This window comes from Lissotriton vulgaris, chromosome 7 (genome assembly GCF_964263255.1).
Source record: "Lissotriton vulgaris chromosome 7, aLisVul1.2, whole genome shotgun sequence".
NCBI lineage: Eukaryota > Metazoa > Chordata > Amphibia > Caudata > Salamandridae > Lissotriton > Lissotriton vulgaris.
In genome coordinates, this window is record NC_141695.1 from 785,267,125 (window position 1) to 785,293,565 (window position 26,441).

Here is a 26,441-nt window from a genome sequence, read left to right on the forward strand (position 1 = left end):
TATGTAAAAACATATCGCATACATTCCAACACCAGAAATACTTATAAGTACCAGGTTAGCATTAACACATAGGAATACATGGAGAACAGAAAAAAACCTTTATAACATATCCATGTCATTATGTTAGTCCAAACTACAGCCAATCAGGCGCAAGCACCCCTCCAGAACCTTCTCCTCAGAGGCTCAGGCCCTCAGATTTTCGTAGCATGGGAGTGACAAAAAGAGTCTAGGAGGAGAAGCGAGCCTCTGGGGGGAGGCGGGTAGGTCGCATGTGAATCTATGAAAGACACCAATACTGAAGAACCACCGGTTTACAGGTAAGGTAAGTAACAATTGTTTTTCTCCAGTATTAGGGTGTCTTTCATAGATTCACATGCTTGAATAGAATAGTGAGCAGTAACAGCTGGCTGTAAGAGCAAAATCAGCAATGCAAAGGTATGAAAATGCAAAAATAGCATAACATAGCCAGGTAGGAATGATAATAAAAATAATAACAATATCATCACATAAACCATATAGGTGGAAGGAAGAAAGCAGAGGCTCACCTTAGGTAAAAAGATTGCGAAGCACCGCTTGGCCCACTGCCGTATCAGCTTTGTTGATCGTCTCAAGGCAGTAATGCCTTGTGAAAGTGTGCTGCTGGGCCGCGTAGCTGCTTGGCATATTTTATGAATCGGCACACCAGCAAACAGGGTAGTAGAGGATGACATCGCCCTGGTGGAATGAGCGCTCACTGAGGATTGAAGAGGTTTGCCAGCTTTCTGATGACAGAAAGAAATTGCGGAAGAAATCCAACGTGCAATAGTTGGGTTGGTAACAGAACGCCCCTTGCGCATGCATCTGTAAGCAACGAAGAGCTGATCAGATTTGCGAAAGGGTGTCGTCCTGTCGATGTAAAATTTAAGGCATCGTTTAACGTCCAGTGAATGCAAATGTTGCTCCGCTGGAGATTGAGGATTGGCAAAGAAAGTCATTAAGGAAACAGGTTCATTGAGGTGAAAGTCAGTGGGCACCTTAGGCATGAAAGCCGGGTTGGTGCGAAGCACAACACAGTCCGATTTGAATTGGAGGAAAGGAGGTTTAATGGTAAAGGCGTGAATATTACTCACACGAAGTGAAGAGGTCAAACCAAGGAGAAGGTCCACCTTCCAAGTCAAACATTTTAAATCCGCTTTGTGGATAGGCTCGAATGGCGCCTTCATCAATTGCGCCAAAACAGTATTGAGATGCCAGGTAGGAGGAGGACGCCGAATGGGCGGGAACTTCCTGAACAGTCCCTTGAAATATTTATTTATTTTTATTTATTTGTGGTTTTGTATAGCGCTAGAATCACTCCGCCAGGAGTATCTCTGCGCTTCTTGACCGGTAAATCAGCAGACATACTGAGGGATGGAGTTAGATTTCATTTTTAAATAAGATGGTTTTTAATTGTTTGCGGAATGTTAGGTGTTCTTTGCATTGTCTTAGAGCCAGTGGTAATTTGTTCCACAGCTTTGGACCCATAGTGGACAGAGCTCTACCTCCATGTCTGACTCTTTTGACATGGGGAACCACAAGGAGGAGATTGGTGCTTGATCTAAGGGATCGTGCTGGAACGTAAGGAACAAATCTCCGTTCAAGATAGAAAGGTCCCTGTCCGTTCAAGCACTTATGGATCAGGCAGCATATTTTAAATTTTGCCCTTTGTCTGACTGGGAGCCAGTGCAATTGCTCAAGGAGGGGTTTGGAGGCAGTTCTTGGGGGGGCATTTAGTACAAGGCGAGCTGCCATGTTCTGAATGACTTGTAGTTTATCTAGCACTCCTTCGTTGGCGGAGAGTAATAGACCGTTGCAATAATCTATCAGACTCAGGATAAGTGCTTGACAAATGACTCTGGAAGAGCAGAGAGAGGAGGAGCCATCCTGCCGGACGCAAGAGATTACCGCCAAGAAAACCTTCAAAGTGGAGTGGGAGAGTCCTGATTGTGCCAGCTGTAGAAAGAACGGCAGTAACTGAGCCGGAGTGGAATGAATGGGATGGATGTTGGCAGCTGTGCACCAGTGACAGAATCTTTTCCACTTTAGCTTGTAGGTCTTTATTGTGGACGGAGCCCTGGCATTGGCAAGAATGTCCCTGCATGCTGGCGAAATGTTCAAATGGGCAAATTCAAGGTGCTCAGGTTCCAGGCCGATAATTTGAGAGAGGGGGGGTCCAGATGACAGATCTGACCCTCGTCTATCGTGAGGAGATCCGCTCGAGGATGAAGTAGAATGGGTTCACACGGTGAGAGAAGCAGCAGTTCCGAGAACCACGCTTGGCGAGGCCATCTGGGAGCGATCAGGAGAATGTGGCACAGCTGTCTCCAAATCTTCCATAACACACGAGGAACTAGTGGAATCGGCGGAAAAGCGTAGATGAATAGATCGCATCAGTCCACCAAAAGGGCATTCCCGGACGATTCTGGATGGGGAAGCCAGCTTGCAAAGGACGGGCATTCCCGGTTCACAGGGCTTGCAAAGAGATCCATGTGCGGATGACCCCAACGCCGAAAGATGAAGTCCTGAGTCGGCTGATGCAGCTCCCACTCGTGCGTTGAGGATGCAGACCTGCTGAGGGAATCAGCCAGAATGTTGGAGATGCCTGGTAGGTGAACTGCTGTCAGGGTAATGTGGTGCCGAAGTGCCCAATCCCAAATACTCTGTGCCAGCAGAGACAGGAGAGGAGATTTGGTGCCGTCCTGCTTGTTTACATAGTGCACACTGGTGGTATTGTCGGTTTGGATGAGCACCGATTCTCCCTGGATCAGAAAATTTAACAATTTGAGTGCCAGGAAGATGGCCATTAACTCCAGCCTGCTGATGTGCCAGGAGCGTTGAGACAAAGTCCACTTGCCCTTTATGGACAGCCCTTGAAGGTGTGCACCCCACCCTTCCAAGGAGGATTTCGTGATCAGAATCAGTTCCGGAGCGGTGTTGAAGAAAGAAGCCCCGGTAGCAATGTTGGACGGTTGCGCCTACCACTGGAGAGCCGACCTCATCCGAGCGGTCACTAGGACCAGATCGTTGAAAGAGCCGGTGACCTGACACCACTGTCTGTCCAATTCTTCCTGAATGGGGCGACTCTTGAGCCTGAAATTTGGGATCAGAGAGATGCAGGAGGACGCCATCCCCAGAAATGACTTCAATATACGAACTGAAACGGATTCTTTTGAACAGATAGGAGCCACCAAGTGTAGAATCCGCAGCTGATGCTCGTGAGACACGAATGCCTTGGCTGGTGACGTATCCAGAGTGCCGCCTAGAAAAGTTCTGCAGGGAGCTGGGTCGACCTGAGACTTCTCGGTGTTGATGGAAAGACAGAGGGAGCAAAATAAAGTCTGACAGAGGTGAGTGTCCCGAGACAGCTGACTGCGAGATTGGGACTTTATGAGACAATCGTCTAGGTATGGAAAAATGTGAATGCCCTGTAGACGCAGGTAAGCCACCACTGGAGCCAAGACCTTTGTGAAGAAGCGAGGGGTGGAGCGCAGGCCGAAAGGCAGCACCCTGAACTGAAAGTCTCTCCGCCCTACTCGGAAACGCAAGTACATCCGGTGTCGTGGAAGAATTGGCACATGGAAATAAGCGTCCTGGAGGTCGATGGTGGTCATGAAGTCATCCTTGGAGAGAAGACGTAGGATCTCCACTAGCGTGAGCATGCGGAAGGATTGGCACTTTAGATATTTGTTCAGTGCCCATAAATCGAGGATTGGACGCCAGTCCCCTGTCTTTTTGAGGACGAGGAAAAACCGGGAATAGAATCCCATCCCTTTCTGAGACTTAGGAACCACTTCGATGGCACCTTTTGGAATCACAATGCGAATCTGCTGGAAAAGTTCTTTGAGGTGCGCTGGTGGCGGACCAGTAGGAGGAGTGTGAGGAGGAAACTTGACAAACTCCAAGGCATGGCCCATTGATACAATGTCCAGCACCCAGTTTGTCAAGTTTCCTCCTCACATTCCTCCTACTGGTCCTTGATTGAGGACCATTGTGAAAAGAACAGGGAGATTCGACTTCCAACTTTGAGTGTGGAAGGTAAGTCATTGCCTCTTGGAATCGGAGCCTCTATAGGAAGACTTTCCTCGGTACGATTTGGGAGACTGCTGGCGAGAGGACTGTTGCGACTGGGAGGAATATCGCTGATTTCCTTGACTGTAGTAGCGGTACTGATTGGATCCTCCGCGAAGAGAAGAGGTGGTACCGCGTACGCGAGCACCACGAAAAGGCTGTTTGCGAAACTGCAAAGTGCCTAAGGAACGAGCTGCTTCAGTATCCTTCTTTATTGCCTGCAGTGCTCCATTGATGTGTTGACCAAAGAGAGCTTTGCCGTCATAAGGCATGCCAAGGATTTTCGCCTGAACCTCCTGGCGAAAAGAGGTAGAACAAAGCAAACCCTGACGTCGCAGAACAGCGGCCCCCGCGAGCTGACTGAAGCCAGTGCAGGCGATATCCACAAAGCAGTCTAAGATCTCTTCTGACGCTCTCTCCCCCTCCTGAAGAATCTTTATAGCCTCTGCGCTGGAGCACTACGGAAAGGCAACAAAGGCAGACATGTCAGACCACATCTGGCGGTCGTAGCGTCCCAGTATGGCCAGAGAATTTGCGGCCCTCACAGTAGTGGAAGCCATAGTAGAACATTTCTGCCCAATGGCATCAAGGCGACGACCTTCGCGATCAGGAGGAGCAGTAATTGGAGAAGACGGGTTCCTGGAACGGCGCTGGGCGGCTTGGGTGACCACGGAATCTGGCTTAGGCTTCGCAACCAGGCAAGCTGGAGAACCCTGGGGCGCCCTATACTTCTTCTCCAAACGAGGTAGTTGCGTCGGGATGGAATTCGCGTTTGCATTAACTGGACACCCTCATTCCAAATAAAGTCGATGATGAGTAATGTCTTGACCTGTTTGAAAGGTTGACTTTTAAAGTCGGAAAAAAAACAGTGTTCGTCCTTTTGGACCATAGGAAGTTTAAAGTGGAGCGCCGCTCTATCCATAAGGTGGTGAAAGCTTGCGATGTCAACAGGAGGGGAATCCCCTGGAGTCGCAGGAAGCAGGGACGGTGTTTGGATCTGATAATCATCCCAATCTGCCATATTGCCATCATCATCATCATCCTGAACCTCGCCGTCCTCTCGCTCTGGGCGAGCATCATCATCACCACCTTCATACACCGTAACGTGGACCTGAATAGAGGTCGTAGCCGGAGCAGATGGCGCTGATGGTTGTGGCAGCGGAGCAGCAGCAGGAGCTGCTGCAGGTGCTGGTGCTGTAGGCAAAGGAGAGCCATGGCGAGATGGCGGAAAACACCTGTTGTAATCTTTCAACATATATTGGAGATTGGATATGAGGGAAGTGGTATTGTCGCCGTAGAAACCGGAGTAGAAGGTTCCTCCTCCGGGAAATACGAATCATCATGATCATCCCCATAGTTTTGACATTTTATGACCAGTTCAGAAGGGCTTGGTGCTGCCCAGAAGTGATAATCCTCGTCTTCCTCAGAACCAGAGTCATGTTCAGAACCTGTGACAAACAGGGGTGATGGAGGCTGCGTGTCACTTGGAATATTGAGCTGGTCCATAGGCACCTGACGACGTTGGTACAGAGGGTCAACAATGGGAGAACGAGACCCGGATGAAGAAAGTGGCACCAGAGGCAAAGATGCGAAGGATGATGACACCACCGTCGACGAAGTCGTCGTCGACGACTCTACAGACGTCGACGGAGCCGCCCTCGACGAGGCCGTCGTCAATGAAGCAGCCATCGAAGGAACACTCGTCAACGGAGCAACCGACGACGAGGTGGCACTCTTCACAACCATACAGACAGTTTGAAAACGGAGGCATACCTTCGTCGACATAGACGACGTCGACGCAGCCACCGTCGACGAGCCAGAAGCAGAAGTCGTCGTCACTGTCGTTGTCGACGAGCCGGAGATGGCAGATCTCGTCATCGGGACGATCGTTGACGCTCCCGTCGACGATTTTGCATGTTTTTTTGATAGAAACATGCTTAGAAGAAGCCGTAGATGCCTGAGACTCAGATCTCGGGGCGTAGAAGGAGGAGGTGGAGATACCACAGGAGCCTTCATGAGTGAAAGTTTCTTTTTCTTCAAGAAGGGAGATGGCAAATCCTGCACACTGCTACGCTTTGAAGTGGCTTTTGAAGTACCTGACACCAGGCTTTCTGCATCAGAAAGAACTGAATCCTTGTCTTTTAATCTTTGTAACCAAAGGAGGAGACGACCCTCCCAATCCTTAAGGTTTTGGTGGAAATAGTCCTGCAAATTTTACATTTGCCTACCTCATGGTCAGGATAGAGGCAGTATATACACTTCTTGTGGGGGTCCTCAGAGTAGAGCCACAACTTCCCACAAGAAGAACAAGGTCTAAACAAAGACTTCTGACTTGAAGACATTGTAGAAACACTGGAAAACCAGAAGAAAGTAGAAAACTGAGCAGAGCTCAGGGAGACTCCCTTCACACAACGTGCAGTAGAAAATCTGAGGGCCTGAGCCTCTGAGGAGAAGGTTCTGGAGGGGTGCTTGCGCCTGATTGGCTGTAGTTTGGACTAACATAATGACATGCATATGTTATAAAGGTTTTTTCTGTTCTCCATGTATTCCTATGTGTTAATGCTAACCTGGTACTTATAAGTATTTCTGGTGTTTGGAATTTATGTGATATGTTTTTACATACATATTTTATTGGGATTTTATTGCTATTTTATTTACCGTGGGGCTCCCACTTCGACGACCGGGAATATTCAAACATGTGAATCTATGGAGAACAGTCTTTCTGGTGGTAGTCTAAAAGCAATTTTGAGTTACAAAGAGGTGGCTTAACACAGTGGATAATGGTTAATAATGGTTATTGTCCCCCAGTGTAAAAACTCATTCCATCTCCGAAAAAGAGGCCCTCCTCTCCCTCACTGAGTGTATGAACACTATAACTAATGTCTGAGATCCCTTTAGAGGGATATGGAAAGGATGTGGCCTATCGGCTAGGGCAGTCGATCTCAGCGCCGGGGAACCAGGTTCGAGCTCGGCAGGGACGCTTAACATTCTGTGATAATCACTTAATCTCGCTGTGCCTAAAAAAAAAATGAATGTGTCCGTCTGTAACGTGTGCTCATGTAAAGCGCTCTGATACATTCAGGTCTAGTTTGTGCTATATAAAACTTCACCCATAAAAAATGTAAGTATAGTTCATGGAGGCGACCTTATAAAACCTAGATGAACAAGTTACTTACCTTTGGTAACACTGTTTCTGGTAGATACTCTATCAAACCACAGATTGCTCACTTTTTTAATATTTCCCCGGGCATCAGACTGGATCTAGAAACGTTTGAGCAGTTCCTCAGCACACCTGTAGATGACGCTGTGCAGCGCCACACTAACGCTGTTCTGATCCAAAAATAGCTTGTGGAGTCAATATAGGTGCCAATTCTGTGGGCTCACATAAATTGCTTTCGAGGCAGTCCACACTCCCAGAAGCAAAGCCCCAACAGCAAATTGGTATCGGTCAGTGTGTAGATTTCTGGATTTGGGATCTTTTTAGCAGGAGAGTTTGAGTCACAGAACGGGGAAAATGGCAGAGTCGGTGAGGAATCTGTGGTTAAAGTTTCTACCAGAAAGAGCATTACCAAACGTAAGTAATTTCTTCTTCTGAGAGAGATTTCTAACACAAGACTCCTCACTTTTTTAATAGATACCAAAGCAATATCTATTCGGAGGTATGTCTACAATCGACTCAAACCAAGCAGGCGAAATACCCCTTTCTGCGAACTTGGGTGTCCAGAAAGTAGTGCTTCGTGAACATGTGAAAGGATGCTCATATAGCCTCCATGCAAATGTTTAGAAAGTCCACGTTCTGAATGCAGTGGTAGCAGCCTTGGGTCTGGTATAAAGACCCTTAAAATTTCTGGGTCTGCTTCTTGGCCAATGTGCGGCAGATCTTTATGCAGAGCACCAAATCAAAAGAGATTGTCTTTTTTTGCAAAACGTTTCCCTCCTTTACTCGGCAAACCCCACAAAAGAAGATTGTCTACTGGGTGTTCTCTGGTACAATCGATGTAACAGCTCAGTATTCTTTTGGGGTTTAGGTGATGGTGCCTCTCCTCTTCTTAGAGGGGTGAAGAAGAGCATTGAATGTCGGTAAGGTGATGGTTTGACTGAATTGGAACAGCATCACTACTTTGGGAAGAAAGGATGCCCGTGTTCGCAGAACCTGTTTGTGTGGAAAGAAGATGGTATGCGACAGGTTGACCCAGAGTTTGGAGCTCACTCACCTGCCATGCTAATGATGTCTCTTGAGGGTGAGAAATTGTAATGGACAGCAGTGTAAAAGGCTCAAAGGGAGAACACATCAAATGTGTGAGGCTAGGATCCCTCTGCAGCATGACAAAAAGAGAAGGAGGAAACACATGTTTGAGTCTTTTCAATCACCAAAACAGGTGATTTAAACAGAAAGGGCTGGTTTGGCAACCGCAAAAAGATCAAAAGAGCAGAAGAGTACCCTAGGACTGTGTCAACAGCAACATCTTGCCGGGATAGGTAGAGAACAAACATCAAAACTTCTGACTATCTGGCCTGGAGGGTGTCTATCTGTTGTGTGCCGCATAAGAACACAACTTTGTCCCAACAACAGGCTTATAAAGTTTTTGTGAGGGATGCTTGGCTGCCAAGATGACAACAACCAATTCAGAAAAATGTCAAAGGTGTTCAGCTATCACAGCTCAATCTCTAAGCATGTAGGTGGAGATTGTGGAGAGCTAGGTGCAGGACCATGCCCAGTTGCTGCAACAGCAGATCCTCATGGAGGGCTAACCCTGGAGAAGAGGACAGTTGCTCATGCCTAGAAGCTCTGAATATAATACTCTCCGTGACCAATTCAGGGCCACTAGGATGACTTTAGTACAGTTGTTCTGACCTTCTTCAGAACTCTGGGCAGGAGGGGGAATGTCTCGAAGGCATATGGGAGTTCTGAGTCCAAACATAAGTGGAACATATCTCGAGAAACCGACGCCTAGGAAACTCCAAATCATAAGACTGCTGATATTGCACGTTCTCTGCAGTGGTGAAGAGATCGAGGCAAGGTGTGGAAGAGGCCTTGCACCTCCTCCGGTTGTAACTTCCACTCGTGATACGCTAGAACCACACGCCTGAGTTTGTCTGCTCTGGTGTTCAAAGATCCTGCCAAATGGTTCACCACCAGGAAGCTTCATTGATGGTACAGCCACATCCAGAGGAGCAGATCCCTCTGTTACAGGATCCATGACTCAACCACGCCCGGTTTATTGAACATAAGTCCAGGTGGTGAACTCCGCTCACGGAGTTTTCCGCCCTCCACGTTGCAGAGTTATTTTCCTCGCTCGCACTCCCCCACATCAAGTTGCAGAGTGCAAGCAAGGAAAATCCACCTCCCGGCAAGATTTTCGCTTGCACTCCCCAAAAGCAAGTTGGCAATCGCGAGCAAGAAATATCCACCTCCCAGTGAGATTTCTCAATGCGGGCAGTCGTATTTCTAAATGCGGGCGGTTGTGGGTGGTCGCGGCTTCTCGCATTGATAAACATTCTGTTTGAGTTAAGAAAGTTGCAGCTCGGGTAGAAAATCTACTCGAGTGGCAGAAAAGAAGCAGCGCCCTCTTGCGCTGTGCTTGATGCTGTTCGACTTGATTTTCCAGCTCAGGACAAACACTTGGCGCTAAAAATCAACGTGAACAGACATTACCAAGCGCATTTCACCACTTGCGGAACTCCACTTAGCACAGTGGAGTTTTTGGGTCACTTTGCAGAGTTCCGCATAGCAGGTCTCCGCGAACTCTGCCCCGGCTTAGTTGTAAACCCATGGTGGTGGTGAGGTCTGTGTGCACCTCAACCAGTCTTTCCTTCATGGAGGGCAGGAAGGCTTTCAACACCAAGTGAAAGGTCCTCAGCTCCAGAAGGCTGATGTGGAGCTGGGCCTCGGCTAGAGACCAGCCCTCTGATCTCCACCTGTCCCAGGTAACTGTCCCAACTCAGAAATGATGCATCTGTCAACACTATCAGTTCTGGGAGGGGTAGAGAGAGCGATCTGCCACTGACCCAATTGTGGTCCAGTAACCAACACAGCAGATATTTTTCAGTGTCCTCTGAGATCTGGACATGGCTGAAGAGATCCCCTTGATGTTGGGCCCACTGAGACTTCAGATCCACTGCAGAGCCCCCATTTGCCATCTGGCGTGCTTGACCAACAAGATGCAGGAGAACATCAGTTCCAGCAGCCTTAGAGTCGACCTCACTGAAATGCAGGACAGAGGCTCAAAGATCGGGATAATAGCCTTAATGTACTAGTCTCTCCTTCAAAAGGGAAACGCATGAAAATGGACCATTTCCAGAATGGCTCCAATGATAGTGAACCCCAGGGATGTCAGGAGGTTCGCCGTAGTCTGGGGAAGGGTGACAACTGCCTAGGGCGAGCTTGCATTTAGCAGCCAGTCATCAAGGTAGGGGGAAGACTGGGACCGCTGACTTTTGAAGATGTGCTGCCACCACCTCCATTACTCCGGGAACACCCAAAAAGAACTGGTGAGACCAAAGGGGAGCACAGTAAGCTGAATATGAATCTGTCCCACCATGAACTACAGATGGCACCTGTAGGCCTACAAGATGGCGATGTGAAAAGAAGCGTCCTGTAGGTTCAATGCTACCTAGTCTCTAGGGCATATAGGACGTGGGCCAGAGTGAACATCTTAAATGTGTCGTTCCAAAGGAAGGTGTTGAAAGGGCACAGGTCTAAAATGAAACAAATGCATCCGTTCTTCTTTAGCACCAGGAAGTAGCACGAGTAACAAACATGATCCACTTCAAGCAGTGGCACCCTCCCTATGACTCATTCTGACATAGGAGCTTGCATTTTCTGCAGCAGGAGCAACAGATGTTCCTCCATCAGTCACTCTGGGGATGGTGGAAGCGGTGGCGAGGTGTCAAGAAATGGTAAGGTGCAACCAACCCAGATGAATAATTTGAAAGACCTACTTGTCTGCAGTAATCACCCTCCACCTTAGTAAAAACCAAATAGGCCTGGCATTGACTGATGTTTTGGCTTTGCCAATGCTGTTTGAGACACTTTTTTGGACATTGTATGGAAATGCTAATTATCTAGATGAAGGCACACTCTCAATAGCCTCTTTGGGAAAAGATGGACAGATGGTCCTCCGTCAGCCATTCCAGGATGGTGGAAGGTGCAGCAGAGTGGCCAAGAAGGGTACAGCATACCCATGTGTACAATTTGCAGGACCCATCTGCCTAATAATATGGCCAGCCAACCTGGTAAAAATTGCTGGATCCTGCCTTCAACCGGGTAGCAGTGCTCCAGTAAGGGCAGGCTTAAGGGTTTGGCAGTAGGGGCAGGGGGGCAATGGGAGACGGACTGATGCACTGTCCATCCCTGACTGCGGGATCAGTGGTGCTAAGGCCTTGGCCACAAAAGGGCTGGGAACCCTGTTGAGGCTGAAGTAATTGAATGGGATGCCCCTGCCAGAACCATAGAAGGGTAAAAAAGGCTGGAGCTTTTGGCAGGGTGGGGCTGGACAGACAAGCCAAAGGAGTGTGCCGTGGCCCTGCTTTCTTTGAGACTCTCCTGAGCAGCATCTGCATTGCCCCAAAGGGTGAGTCTAATCAAAGAGCATGTCCATAATGGATGATTGGATATCGCCAGAGAAAACCGTAGATCAACAACCAGGCACCATAATCGATACGGACGCTAGTGCAAATGGCACAACAAATGGAATCTGTGGTAGCTAGGTCACAACGGATGGTAAACTTTGCAGCGTTGCAACCATTTTGGCTTGAGCCAGTATGGGACACAGGCTTTCTGGGAACCCTGTGAGAACTTGAACTACAGAGTTCCATAGAGCATGGGAATAGTGGCCTAAAAGGCAGCAGGCTTTGGCTGACCTCAGAGCACCCTCTTCCCAAAGGTCTCTACCCTCTTAGGCTCCCTATTCGGTGGAATAGTCATGATGGCATTTGAGTTTGTACTGCTAGTGGAAGCTTGTATCAGCAGGCTGTCGGGAGAAGAGGGATGAATCAGAAAAACAGGGTCACAGGGGGCAGGGTGATGGCACTGAGCAATCTGGCAAATCACTAGAGGACCAAAGCAAAGCTTGGCCCAGGTTCCCAAAAGGGTGTTAGTGAGGGCCTCAATAAAGGGTAGCAAGAGCTCAGTATTGGCCTGCTCTGGCTGGCGAACCTCTGGTGTGTTTAATTAACAAGGTAACCCAATTGTAATAGTCAGGGACCTAGGGTAGTAATACGTTACAATTACAAAATAGTTCCTGACAGGGGAGATTCACACAGAAAACAATTAATATAGGCCTGAAATCAGTGCTATATTAAAGCCGTCTAGCCGGACAGTAAATGTAATAACGTATCAAATCACAAGAATAAAGAGGGACACAATCCTGCGTCCAACGCAACATATATAACAAAGACACAAATTAACAGAAATTCACAAATTCAGAAAAAGGCTCAGGCAGGACAAAACATGCTTGTAACTTGTATAAAGAAATGCAACAAGCAAACAATATGTACAAACACTGTTACACATCAGTAATTAATTCAATTGCTTTTACGATGCATATAAGGTCGAAGACGGTTCGATCCCGTGAAAACAATATTGGAATCATCATCAGGACATAAAAATTACATGCCTGAGTGAATTTTAGCCAAGCGTAATAGCAGGGGGCAAACAATGAGGCAATTGCGAAAATGCCAGGAAAAGATTACTGCGGTCGCACGGAGGTACGTTAGATCACTCGAGCACCTTGGCGCATAGCAAAGGAGGTAGGGTGGGATTGGGGCAATTCTCAATTGAGGGTACTGGTATGGAGAGGCGCTGTAACCTAATTACACGAATAGAGGCAACCAATCCAATTTGGAACTATATGAAATGTGGAAATATATGAAATGTGCTGCGAGTCAAGCAACAATGATGTGAGTACTCCTGAGCCGGTACAATGACATGTATGTCCTTTGGTATTCCGGTGTGCTCAGGGTAGCACTTTTGTATTGAACTCCAAAATGGGGAGCTGGAAGTAGAGAACATAGGACCATTAAGAGGGAGGCACTTTCTTCAGTGGCAGGGCCTGGAGAAGAGACTAGGCTAGAATCGGAAGAGGCATCAAGGTCACTGGCATCCTCGAAATCCTCACAACAGTTGTCTCTGTGGTAGGGTTGCCAAAACTCTTCTCCCACGTCATAGTCAAAGACTGTCCTGAATAGGGAATGCAATTATAAGGTTTATTCCATGGAACCAGGACGCGTGGAGGCTCTGGTGGAGTGAGCAAGGGCTTGATGGTCACTCAGGAGTGCGCTGCCTCAGTAGAAGTTGGGACGGCGTCAACTATGTGGGGAGCCCAATGGGTGGTACTTCGTTTCCAGAGTCGATGGAGTCTACATTGGCGTTGATGTTCCGGGCACTGGTGTTGAATGTGGAGTCGGAGGTAGAGTCCTAAAAGGCGCAAGCAGGGGCCTGGTGGTGGCTCACAGGGTTCAATTGGCGAAGAGAGCAAACCCGCCAGCAGTATCCCAGATGGAGGGACTCAGCTGCGTGGGTCCCGTAAGTTCAGCAAAGGGCTTTGGAAGAGATCTGAAAAGTGAGAATGGACTCATGCAAAATTTATATCTGCCTCTGTGTAGAAGACAGGCCTGGAAACCCTGGTTGTGCCGGAACAAATTGAAGGATTGGCTACAATGTCAACTAACTTTGGGAGCAGGGAAGAGGCATGATGACAAACTCACACTTTCTCAATTGTATAAAAGTGGTAGCCTGACAAACATCCAAAACGGCCACAGCGTGCACCCACGCAGTAGTAGCAGTTTTGCCCTGGTGGAATGAACGCTCAAGCCTTTTGGGGGCTGCTTCATGGCTAGCTCATAGCAGATCGCACTGCATAACAATCCACTGAGAGATAGTTATCCACTGCTTTGTCCTTTTTATCACCAGAAAAATTGACAAAAAGCTGGTTGTCCAGTCAGTGATCCCTGTTGTGATATATTAAGAAACTAAGAGCCCACTTAGGGTGTAGGCAGTTGAGTTGTTATTACTCTTTGTGGGGTGAGGTGAGGTAGAGCATAGAAAGCCGGCAAAGTAATGGATTGTCCTATGTCAAAGGGCGTGACTACATTCAGCAGAAATGCCACTATTGTCTGGAGAACCATCTTGTCCGGGAAGAATGAAGTGTATGGCTGTTGTACAGACAAAGCCTGAAGTTCGCTTACTTGCCTGGGGGAGTTCTCCCCACTGATGGAAGATGCCCTGTGCCACATCTGACTGCAACTGCCATTTGTGATCCAGCATTCACTGTAGGCTAAGTTTGTCTGCCATGGCATTTAAAAAACCCGCCAGGTGTTGGGCAACTAGGGAGATGCAATGAGTGCTCAGACATTTGTTGAGACAATGAGCCTTTTGGCACAGAACCAATGACTCCATGCCACTCTGTTGCAGTACCACATGGTGGCTGTGTTGTCCGCCAGCACCTGCACTTATTCCCTCTTGATGGCACGGAAGACTGCCTTCAGCACCAAGCAAATTGCTTGCAACTCCAGCAAGTTAACACGGAGGTGAGTCACTGCCATATACCACAGTCCTCTGACCTCCACCTCTCCCACAGGACCTCCCCAACCCAGCAAAGATGCAAGTGTTATGACAGTTCGCTCAGGGTGGTCTAAGGAGAGCCAGGACTGCAGGTCTTGCACAATCAACACCTGGATGGATTTTGACAGGTCTCCTTGGTACTGAGACTTCAGATTACACATCAGAGCTCACATGTGCCATCTGGTGTGGTCTACAAGCAGGATGCAGGAGGCCAAGAAGCCCAGAGGGCAAGGGTTGAAACATCGGGATGATGGCCCCCATATTGTGGACTCATTGAGGCAGAGAGAGAACTCGGAAGAACATTGTATCTAGGATGGCAATGATGAAGGGGAGTGCGTGTATCAAGAGGGAGAGAGAGGACCAGATAGCTAGTCCAGATCCCCGGTTTATATGTCAATTAATCAAAAAGGGACTAGCTTGGAATGGGGTTGGTATGATATTATATTATAATCATCATGGTGACTCAGTATTGTTTTGTCAAATGGTGGTGGCACCTGCTGGGTGTCTTTTTAAAGCCCTCACCCACCAACCTAGTTGGTGGCATGCTTCATCATCGGGCCCACCCAGTGACACCTAGCGTGTCCCGGGTGTGCTACGACGCCTGATTACAGCGGAGCAGGTATGTCACTGTGTGTGCGGTGAAGGGTGTTGAGTAAGTGAGTTTAAAACGGCTTGGCGGGGTCCCAGTACCCAGAGGGTAAGGACACTTTATTAAATGGGCCTCCGCCAGCGGTTAAAAATAAGGCTGTGGGACGTTAGAGGCGGGTTACGACCTCCTACGTCCTTTGATGTGTCAACATGTTTCAGCCAGTGCCTTATCAGTAATCTGGCTTTCTTCAGGACAGATAATAGTGTGTGTAATTAAAATTAGGGGTTGTGTAGTGTAGGCTATGTGTCTACCGGTTCTGCGAAGGAGGCACAACAGGTCCCACGCTGGCGCTGACCAGAAATCCTGGTCAACCCTTTGCCACTTCAATAACCTTGAAGCTAAATCAACCTAAAGCTAGCGTGATCTTGAGAAGGGAATCCCCCCTCTCACAGTTAGATACACTTTAGGGCGTGTAGACACATAGCCTACACTACACAACCCCCAATTTTAATTACACACACTATTATCTGTCCTGAAGAAAGCCAGATTACTGATAAGGCACTGGCTGAAACATGTTGACACATCAAAGGATGTAGGAGGTCGTAACCCGCCTCTAACGTCCCACAGCCTTATTTTTAACCGCTGGCGGAGGCCCATTTAATAAAGTGTCCTTACCCTCTGGGTACTGGGACCCCCGCCAAGCCGTTTTAAACTCACTTACTCAACACCCTTCACCGCACACACAGTGACATACCTGCTCCGCTGTAATCAGGCGTCGTAGCACACCCGGGACACGCTAGGTGTCACTGGGTGGGCCCGATGATGAAGCATGCCACCAACTAGGTTGGTGGGTGAGGGCTTTCAAAAGACACCCAGCAGGTGCCACCACCATTTGACAAAACAATACTGAGTCACCATGATGATTATAATATAATATCATACCAACCCCATTCCAAGCTAGTCCCTTTTTGATTAATTGACAATGATGAAGGGGAGCCTTTGTGAAGAATTCAGGTGCGACTTTGGCATGCTGATGGAGAAACCCAACAATGTCAACAGGTCGACTGTCTTCTGGCAGGGACATATGACTGTTTGAGGTGAGCCTTTAGTAACCAGTCTTCGAACTATGGGAAGACTGGTATTCCCAACCTCCATAGATGTGCTGCAACCACCACCACACCTTTGTGAATGCCTGGGGTGCACTGGTAAGGCCAGCAGGGAACACAGAGACTTGAAAGTGCTCTTGGTCAAATTGAAACCACAGGTAACGTCTGTGGAATTGCAGAATGATAATGTGAAAGCAGGTGTTCTGCAAATTCAAAGCCACCATCTAGTATCCTGGCTCCAAACAGACAGGACTTTGGCCAGAGTGAGCATAATAAATGTGTCTTTCCTGGGTAACAAGTAGAGAGAGCGAACATCAATGATGTGGCGAAGGCCACCCTCATTTTTCGGCACTGGAAAGAACAGGGACAACAGCCAGTTCTGATCTCCGATTCCATCAACTTCTCTATTGCACCCTTGGCCAAGAGAGCCTGAACCTCACCACGGAATATGGGCAAGTGGTCTCCCGTGAGGTGCTGGAGGCTCCGAGAGAGAGGACAGAAAGGGTAGGGAGTAACTCTGTTTCACAATTTGGGGCATCCATTAGTCGGATGGGATGCTCCCACACTTAGGGAGGTAAAAGCTGATACGTCCTCCCACCAGGAGCGCAGAGGACAATTTAAAGCAGTTTTACGGCAGCTGTGGGAAGAGAGGCTGGGGTTTGGGTAGAGCGTTGCCCCTGGTTACCTAAACACTGCTGGCCTGAACCCCAACCTCTACCCCGAAAGGACTGAGAGGTCTGTTGTTGCTAAGGCCTATACTGGCGCTACCTCTGCTGGTATCCCTTTCACGTGCATCTCACGTGCCACATCAATGTGCCACAATGTGCCACATCAATTGAAGGTACTGATTTTGTGTTTAATAACATCAAATGGACTCACAAAGAATTCACGAATTGTAAAAGTCGCAACCTGGCGTATGCGATTATCTGCCCATGTCCCAAATTATATATTGGGAAAACGAATCAGCAAATAAACCAAAGAATATCACAACATCGGTCCCGAATTAAACAACAAGTACCAACAGCTCCAATGGTTCAACACTTTATTCAAAGTGGTCATACAGAAAAAGAATTTAAGTGGACTGTACTGTCCGGAATAAAAACTCCCCCAAGGGGAGGGGGATGTAGAGACATTGTTGCTACAAAGAGAAGCGTATCTAATCATAAAGTTCAACTGTGTAATTGAGGGGATGAACAAACTTACTGGGTTGCAAAGAAATATCCATTGAGCCCTCCTGTGACACCACCGCCCCCACTGGGGAACCCCACCTGCTTTCAAAAGAAACAAACGTGAAAGTGATTACTATACATGAGCCGATCCATTAACTTTCACAAAAGTCCGTGCTTACTAGCGAGTAAGGACTACAAATCCCACAACACCCAGAGCGTGGCCAAGTCAGGTGATTAATAAAGGCCGCTTCCGGGTGAAGTCCGATGAGTAATGTGGCGGAACGACTGCAGAATTGAGATTGAATCAACAAGGTGAGCTTGCTCCGTGCCCCTCAATTTGTCTAAACAGATGAGTCGCGAGACTGTCAAGCTAATCCTAGCGTTTAATTTTGCAGCGGAAATGCTGAAACGCGGACGCAACCTCATTAAGGGAGACGCCAATTGTTAACGTAGAGGAAAAACCGATCCGTACTTGTGCCCGCATTACGAATGAAGTGAAACTGATCTCACGACAACGGTTCGTGCGTGTGCACCCCACCACGAAGTAAGTGCTACAAACGATGTTATGCTCATGCCTACATAACGCATTGAGATAAGGCGACAACTGACTGTCCCCTTCTCTTGATGCAGATTTAAGGCCAGGAGATTGAACACACAGACGACATTGCGTCTTGGAAATATTAAGGTACTCTATGCCCCATTGAGTGTGAACACATACACAATAAGGGAAAGAGTAGAGATTACAACCATATTTTTAATTTGTTAGGTACCCAGGTTTGCCCTGAGGAAAAACCCGACCATTCGTACCGGGTTTGGAAACGCGTCGGCATTTCCAACGAGATCTACCTCTCGAACTCACTACAAGGCACTAAACAGAAAGGATGTCCCGCAGTGCAGGACCTACTTGAACTCATACAAAAAGATGCCTATAATGTTTAACAGTCCTAAAATTACAAAAGGAATTACGGGAAAGGACTGAATTTCAAATAACCTTTGGTGTACCTTTACATTAAGTTGGTGTATGTTAATGTCAGAAAATGTTTATGTAAATATCCATGTTATGATTGTTTCATGTTTAATTAATTCATGATTTGTCCTTTGAGTTTCTCTGTTATAATTTGATTTAGAATGTGTTACAACCTCTTACTGAACTGTACAAAGTAAAAAAATACAGAAAATAAGTGAAGTAACACTGAGTCTCATAAATTTAATAATGAGCTCACATAAGCTGAAAATTAAAAGCAGCATTGAATCCGAGACCAGGCAGTTGTGGTTTATTATTATGAATTTGTCCCGCCTGGTCCTGCAGGACAAAACCCCTCCAGTAAATATAGTTTGACGAGCAGGCTACGCCCGCGAGGGTTAAAAAGGCATTTAAACTAGCCTTTAAACTCAATAAGAAACCTGAGTACGGACTATTTCTAACAGTCCGGAAAATATGTCAGAGGAAGAAACACTTTCTTTTTCTGAAGATCACATTAAAAATGTAATTTCAGGTCCCTCTCCTTTCTCAGCAATTAAATTGAGCATGAATGCTCAACAACAGAATGAGACTGATAAATTAACAAGATTGACCAAAAAACATATTCAAACTGAATTACATGGGCATTTATTATTTGAACATTTGAAAGCAGGGACTATACCTTGGGGGCTCCAAGTAAAGGACGTGCCGGTGGTGTTCATGGAGGACCCAGTGTATAAAAGGGATTTAGCTATATAGCAACGAAATGTAGCAGTGACCTTATGGTCCATACGGTTGAAACAGCTAAGTGACTATGTGAAAAAGAGCTGGAGGAAATTGAGGCTTTAAGAAAGGCAATTGATGATAACCATACTGTCACTGAAGCAAAAGCTCTTTTAGAAAAGATAGATAAAGAGATCCAAATATTCAGGGACAATACTATCAGTTTCAGGTCCAACAAATTTGAGAAAGACGTAAAGTCATTTAAGATTGAATCTGTGTACCCATACTTAAAGGACGATTATTATACCCAAATTGAATCCCGACGTGCCCTATTCCAATACCAAGGGCGCTCAAAAAGCCGTTTTTCAACTTTTTCTGACACCTCCTCATCAGAATCAGCAGGAGAATCTGATCCTAGGGAAGGCCCCTCTAAACCCAATAACTCTTTTTTTAGAGAAAAGAGAAGCCAGAAACAGAGTAAGATTCAAACCACTGACAGCATGAGAAATGAGGACATGCCGGAATTACTACAAAAGTTAGCTGAAACATCCATAGTGAATCTGTCAGAAAAACAACTTACAGGACAGGAAAGAACAGTCTTAGAGCTAGGTCTAAAATTTGTCACAGCAACGAACGCAGATTTGACCAAACTGAAAATTGAAACACTCGAATTTTGCAGAAAACTGCGATTAAAGGCATTCTTTCACGACAAGGAAGATACAGAACCCTCCGGCCTTGTCAATAAGTCTACATTCATTCCTCCAACACACATGGACCCAAAAGAAATAATCACGTTTGAACAAGCCGTTCTTTCCTCCATTGCACAGTTGGGCAAACAAAAAGCTTTCTATAAGAGAAATCTTACAAAGGATCAACAAACAGCCATTCAAGATTTGAGAAAAGATTATACAATAGTAGTGAAACCTGCTGACAAGGGGGGAGCACTGGTGGTGTGGGCAAAAGAGAAATATATCGCAGAAGCACACAATCAAATCGATAACCTAGAGTGGTACAGAGCCCTGAATGAAGATCCCACTGAGCAAATAAAAAGTGAAATAAGAACAAAACTAACTGAAGGGTTTGACAAAGGCATCTTGGGTCCGAAGGAGTTTAACTACCTAATGAAAAAGAATCTCCGCACCCCGGTAATCTACTTTTTACCCAAAATACATAAACACCTTACAGAACCACCCGGGAGACCGATAGTCTCCGGGTGCGACGCTCTATTAGAGCCACTAGCAAAATACGTAGATGTATTTTTAAAGCCATTCATGGGCCAGGTAAAATCCTATTTGAAAGATACCATGGACTTTATCAACAAAGTCGAAGGGGTAACATTTGACAAGAACCAACACCAAATGGTGTCCTTTGACATCGTCTCCCTGTATACACAAATCCCGCAAGAGGAGGGATTAGAAGCAATCGAATTTTTTCTTGAAAGCCGCCCCAAGCCACAAAGAGTTCCCACGGAATTCATAATTGATCTAGCCAGAATTGCACTTAAGAGGAACTACTTTCGGTTCATGGACACGTTCTACGTGCAGGTGAAGGGGACCGCCATGGGGTGTACTTGTGCCCCGGAGATGGCGGTCCTCTTCATGGCCCTGTACGAGGAGCGTTTTGTGTACCAAGACAACCCCTATCAAAATCACATTCTAAATTGGTATAGTTACATTGACGACATCTGGTGTCAATGGAACGGTTCTGTAGAAACTTTGATCCAATTTCATGAATGGTTGAATACGAGACATCCCGACATAAAATTTACTCTAACACACAGTACTACCCGTCTCACGTTTCTATACGTAGAGGTTGGTGTACAGGATCAAAAACTAATCACGACATTATACCGCAAATCCACAGACAAAAATACCATCCTCCACTATAAAAGCTACCACCCACAAAGTCTAAAAAGCCAATCTCCCCTACAGCCAAATGCTTAGGATTAGGAGGAATTGTTCCAGGAAAGAAGACTTCTTAGCACACTCAGAAATTCTTAGTAACCAACTTAAAACAAGAGGCTATCCTGATAAAATGCTAAAACATTCCATTAAAAGAGCCTGGTACACACCGAGGGAAGAATTGTTGTCTAAAAAGTATAAAAAACCTTTGGAGAGACTAGTATGTGTTACAACCTATGGTCCCTACACGAACAAATTTAAATCCATAATTTTGAAAAACTGGCACCTGTTAACTGGACTAGGGATGCCAATGGAGAAACCGCTTTTTGCTCTTAAAAAGAATAAGAGCATTGGCCAGCAGATTGTGAGGGCAGATTTGGGAGTCAGCCAGGTCAAAACAGATTTACGTGCATTGTGGCGGCTAAAATCAATAGAAGGCCATCACAAGTGTGGCACGTGTATCTCCTGTGCCACATCAATTGAAGGTACTGATTTTGTGTTTAATAACATCAAATGGACTCACAAAGAATTCACGAATTGTAAAAGTCGCAACCTGGTGTATGCGATTATCTGCCCATGTCCCAAATTATATATTGGGAAAACGAATCAGCAAATAAACCAAAGAACATCACAACATCGGTCCCGAATTAAACAAAAAAGTACTAACAGCTCCAATGCTTCAACACTTTATTCAAAGTGGTCATACAGAAAAAGAATTTAAGTGGACTGTACTGTCAGGAATAAAAACTCCCCCAAGGGGAGGGGATGTAGAGACATTGTTGCTACAAAGAGAAGCGTATCTAATCTTAAAGTTCAACTGTGTAATTGAGGGGATGAACGAACTTACTGAGTTGCAAAGAAATATCCATTGAGCCCTCCTGTGACACCACCGGCCCCCACTGGGGAACCCCACCTGCTTTCAAAAGAAACAAACGTGAAAGTGATTGCTATACATGAGCCGATCCATTAACTTTCACAAAAGTCCGTGCTTACTAGCGAGTAAGGACTACAATTCCCACAACACCCAGAGCGTGGCCAAGTCAGGTGATTAATAAAGGCCGCTTCCGGATGAAGTCCGATGAGTAATGTGGCGGAACGACTGCAGAATTCAGATTGAATCAACAAGGTGAGCTTGCTCCGTGCCCCTCAATTTGTCTAAACAGATGAGTCGCGAGACTGTCAAGCTAATCCTAGCGTTTAATTTTGCAGCGGAAATACTGAAACGCGGACGCAACCTCATTAAGGGAGACTCGCCCAATTGTTAACGTAGAGGAAAAACCCATCCGTACTTGTGCCCGCATTACGAACGAAGTGAAACTGATCTCACGACAATGGTTCGTGCGTGTGCACCCCACCACGAAGTAAGTGCTACTAACGATGTTATGCCCATGCCTACATAACGCACAGAGATAAGGCGACAACTGACTGTCCCCTTCTCTTGATGCAGATTTAAGGCCAGGAGATTGAACACACAGACGACATCGCGTCTTGGAAATATTAAGGTACTCTATGCCCCATTGAGTGTGAACACATACATAATAAGGGAAAGAGTAGAGACTAAAACCATATTTTTAATTTGTTAGGTACCCAGGTTTGCCTTGAGGAAAAACACGACCATTCGTACCGGGTTTGGAAACGCGTCAGCATTTCCAACGAGATCTACCTCTCGAACTCACTACAAGGCACTAAACAGAAAGGATGTCCCGCAGTGCAGGACCTACTTGAACTCATACAAAAAGATGCCTATAGTGTTTAACAGTCCTAAAATTACAAAAGGAATTACGGGAAAGGACTGAATTTCAAATAACCTTTGGTGTACCTTTACATAAAGTTGGTGTATGTTAATATCAGAAAATTTTTATGTTAATATCCATGTTATGATTCTTTCATGTTTAATTAATTCATGATTTGTCCTTTGAGTTTCTCTGTTATAATTTGATTTAGAATGTGTTACAACCTCTTACTGAACTGTATAAAGTAAAAAAAATACAGAAAATAAGTGAAGTAACACTGAGTCTCATAAATTTAATAATGAGCTCACATTTGCTGAAAATTAAAAGCAGCATTGAATCCGAGACCAGGCAGTTGTGGTTTATTATTATGAATTTGTCCCGCCTGGTCCTGTAGGATAAAACCCCTCCAGTAAATATAGGTATCCCTTTCTGCAGCCTTGAAAGGGGCAAAATTGATGGAGAGGGGGGTTGAGGTGTGGGGTTGAAGCACAATGCTGGTATCAACTGCTCCTCCCTGATATTCGGTCATGTCCAGGCCTGGATAAATGGAATACGTTGTCGCATCCTGACCATCCGTGAGCATGAGTCTCTGTACAACTGGACAGATGTTATCTGGGATAGCTGGCAAGTTACTTGCCACTCAGTCCCCCAGTACATGCAAGTATCAGTCCAGGAGGCAGGATGCACTCATGGTCGTGCAAACCAGGTAGGAGACAACATTCACTTTGCGATTCTCACCCTTCGCTTCGATTCCCTATCGAGTGGTGCTGTTGGAAAGGCATTTGGATCGAGGTGACTTGTGGACAACCTGCACTACAAGTAGGATGTACCACGAAGTAGGATGCTGGAGAAAAAAATCTGGCTCTCGGGAGCAGGCCTTGAGGGATTGCTACTTGCCTATTAGTGGCCGGCAAGTTGCTGACTTTGCCCAGGAGCCCACTAGGACATCTATGAGGGCATCATTAAAAGTTCCTGGTTTGTTTGCCTAGAGTTAAGCACCTCAGATAAGAGATTTGTTTTACCTCTGCAGTAGGCAGAGTGAGGTCCAACACTTCTGGCCCTCTCCAGGTGAATGTTGTGAAGGAGGCAGACTCCTCTGTCGTGACAGTTGGGTTTGGGGAGAATAAACAAGTGCCTGGCCTGGTGAAGTACCCAGCAAACTGCAAATCCAGAAAAAGGTGATCATCATCATCGACCTTTTAATGTTATATTTTGGGGTTAGAGTAGGAGTAAAGGTGATTGGGCTGTGACCTGGTGGGAGGAGGATTTTGACCTTCAGAGTCTGATAAAAGTATTGGCTCAGAGTGCGTCATTGGTGATTTCAGAGCCAGCCTTGAAACCTGGGGGTACAGCATTGGCTGTGGCCCCAAAACTGAATTCAGTGGGGGAGGGGGGGCCTCAAAGAGAGGTAGAGGGGTGCATGCGGTGACGAATCTGTTGGTGGTAACCCGACTTGGATCTTGAGGGCCAGAAGGCGCCCCAGAGGGATCTGGTGGGACACCAAAGATGGTGTCTTAGACCTGCTGGGGCTCACGAACCTGTTGCGTTGTCGTCGATGGCGCAGGGAAGTCAGAACGCATCGGAACAAGTGTTAGGAATTGGGTCTAAAAGTAAGGACCTACTTTGTGGCCTGGCAGTGCCACGGACATCGCGAGACTCTAAGTGGGGGACAAGGTAGAACCTTTATTTTACTTCTAGTGTTGTTTACTCTTCTTAGACTTACCTGAACTGTGTGACTTTGATTTGATCAGTCACAAGCGCACATCCACACCTTTGACTTCAAGCCACACAACGCTACCTACCAACATGCTAGAGAATTGCTATTTAAAGTTCCAGGATCCCGTCTGGCACCTGAGGAAATTCACAAGTTAAGGACGCTTTGGTTAGAACCCTCTATCTTTGGTTAGAACCCTCTATCTTTGGGTAGAAGCCTCTATCAGAAAAAAGGGTTGCGGTACCGCGGGTAGGTAACTTGTTAGTTTAGTGGATTAAGCATCTGATGCAACAGCGGTGTGTTATAACTTCAGGTCAGATGTTTCAACTTCAGTAAAGTAACTTCGTTTGTTGCACCTGCTACAGAAAAATGTGTTTGTGTGTAGCATAAATGTCACTGACTAGTTCTGTGAACTAGTGTGTTTGCCTAATAAGCACGATATCTGATATCTTATTTCGAATGGAACAGGTAAACTGTTTCATGTGGCAAGCTCTCAATAAAGTAGATCTGAATATTTGTATCCTACACACACACCTGAGTGGTTGGATAGGTTGGGCTTCATTGTATCTCATTATGTACAGTGGTTTATGAAAGTGCCTGGGATATTCAAGCTATTGTGGGTGCACTGTTGATGTTTCAGTAGTGGGTCAGTTGTGCATGCTGCAGGTCATCCTTTGCCCGCCGTGTTAACTGAGCAGATAAACAAGCTCTAGAATGCGCAGACGCGTCAATTTGGAGAACAATTTGAGGATATGCAAGGAGGGTCTTGTTGAAAGCTCGTCCCGAGCCACAAAAAAAACTTTTTTAAACAGCAAGTGCACTTTATTTTTCTCTAAGAACCGCTAGATGGCAGAAGTAGGCTAAGAACATGAATCAATAACCCACTCCTGCTACAAAAGCAGTTACTTCACTACACCGGAATTAAGTCAAAACAGTTCTAGGCACCGTAAAACTGTACACTCGGAATTCAAAAATGGACGATTAGAAATTGGCAGCAGTTTAATGTCAAATAAATTAGTTGTTTGTAATGCGACCATATGCTAAGAATGTAAGCCGACTTTTTTGTTCCTTAAGCCAACATTCTGGAAATCTACAATGATTCCATGAGGAAATCTAGGCGTAACTATGGATGTCAATATGTGTCTGATACCTTAAGAAAATGCCATGATCAAAAACGACTTTTTAAACGCAGTGCACTTCTATTGCACCAAATCCCGTCTCAGACAAGCAGGGATGGGAATCAGCAGCCAGCTCAAAGCTAAACATTGGTTGGTATTCTAAATACAGGCTACCCAAACAAGCATTAGCAAGATAATATGCCTCCCCTATGCGAGATCTATCGGATTTGTAAAAAAAAAACCTGCCGTGTTGTATAACAGTGCAGATGCTGTGCAGTTTATAGTATGGTATGGCTTGTCTTTGTATAGTATCGATGTCATTTTGGCTGGTCATTGTATAGTATTGCTTGGTATGGTTTGTCATTGTATAATATGGTATGGTCTGTCACTGTATCGTATGATATGGTCTGTCATTGTATAATACAATAGGGAAACAGACAGAGGTGTCAAAAGACACAGGGATGGCGGGTGGGATGGATAGGGCATAGCACATGACGGAAGGTGGGAGGAAACAGGTAAAGGCAACACGGCCGGACAGAGGAAGAGAAGGCAACACATAGGAATATCATGTCTGCAAAACAACTAACAAAAGTTAGAAAAAATGTCATTGACATGCGCACTCTCAAAAAAAAAAAAGTCCTCAACTATGGTGTTGCATGTTTGTAGCAGTAACAAAGATAGAGATATGGAGTTAGGGGCGAAAAAAGTCACAGCGACCGAGGGTAGAAGAGAAGGGGGCAAAGGCAATATGGATGGAGGGAAGAAGGGTGGAAGGGA

General features: G+C 46.2%; 1 protein-coding gene across 3 annotated transcripts in view; it reads right to left on the reverse strand.

Annotated features, from left to right (window-relative positions):
- The window catches only part of RPTOR (regulatory associated protein of MTOR complex 1), a 2,217,374-nt gene that overhangs the window by 4,558 nt on the left and 2,186,375 nt on the right, over positions 1 to 26,441 (reverse strand). The gene's annotated exons all lie outside the window — the stretch shown is intronic.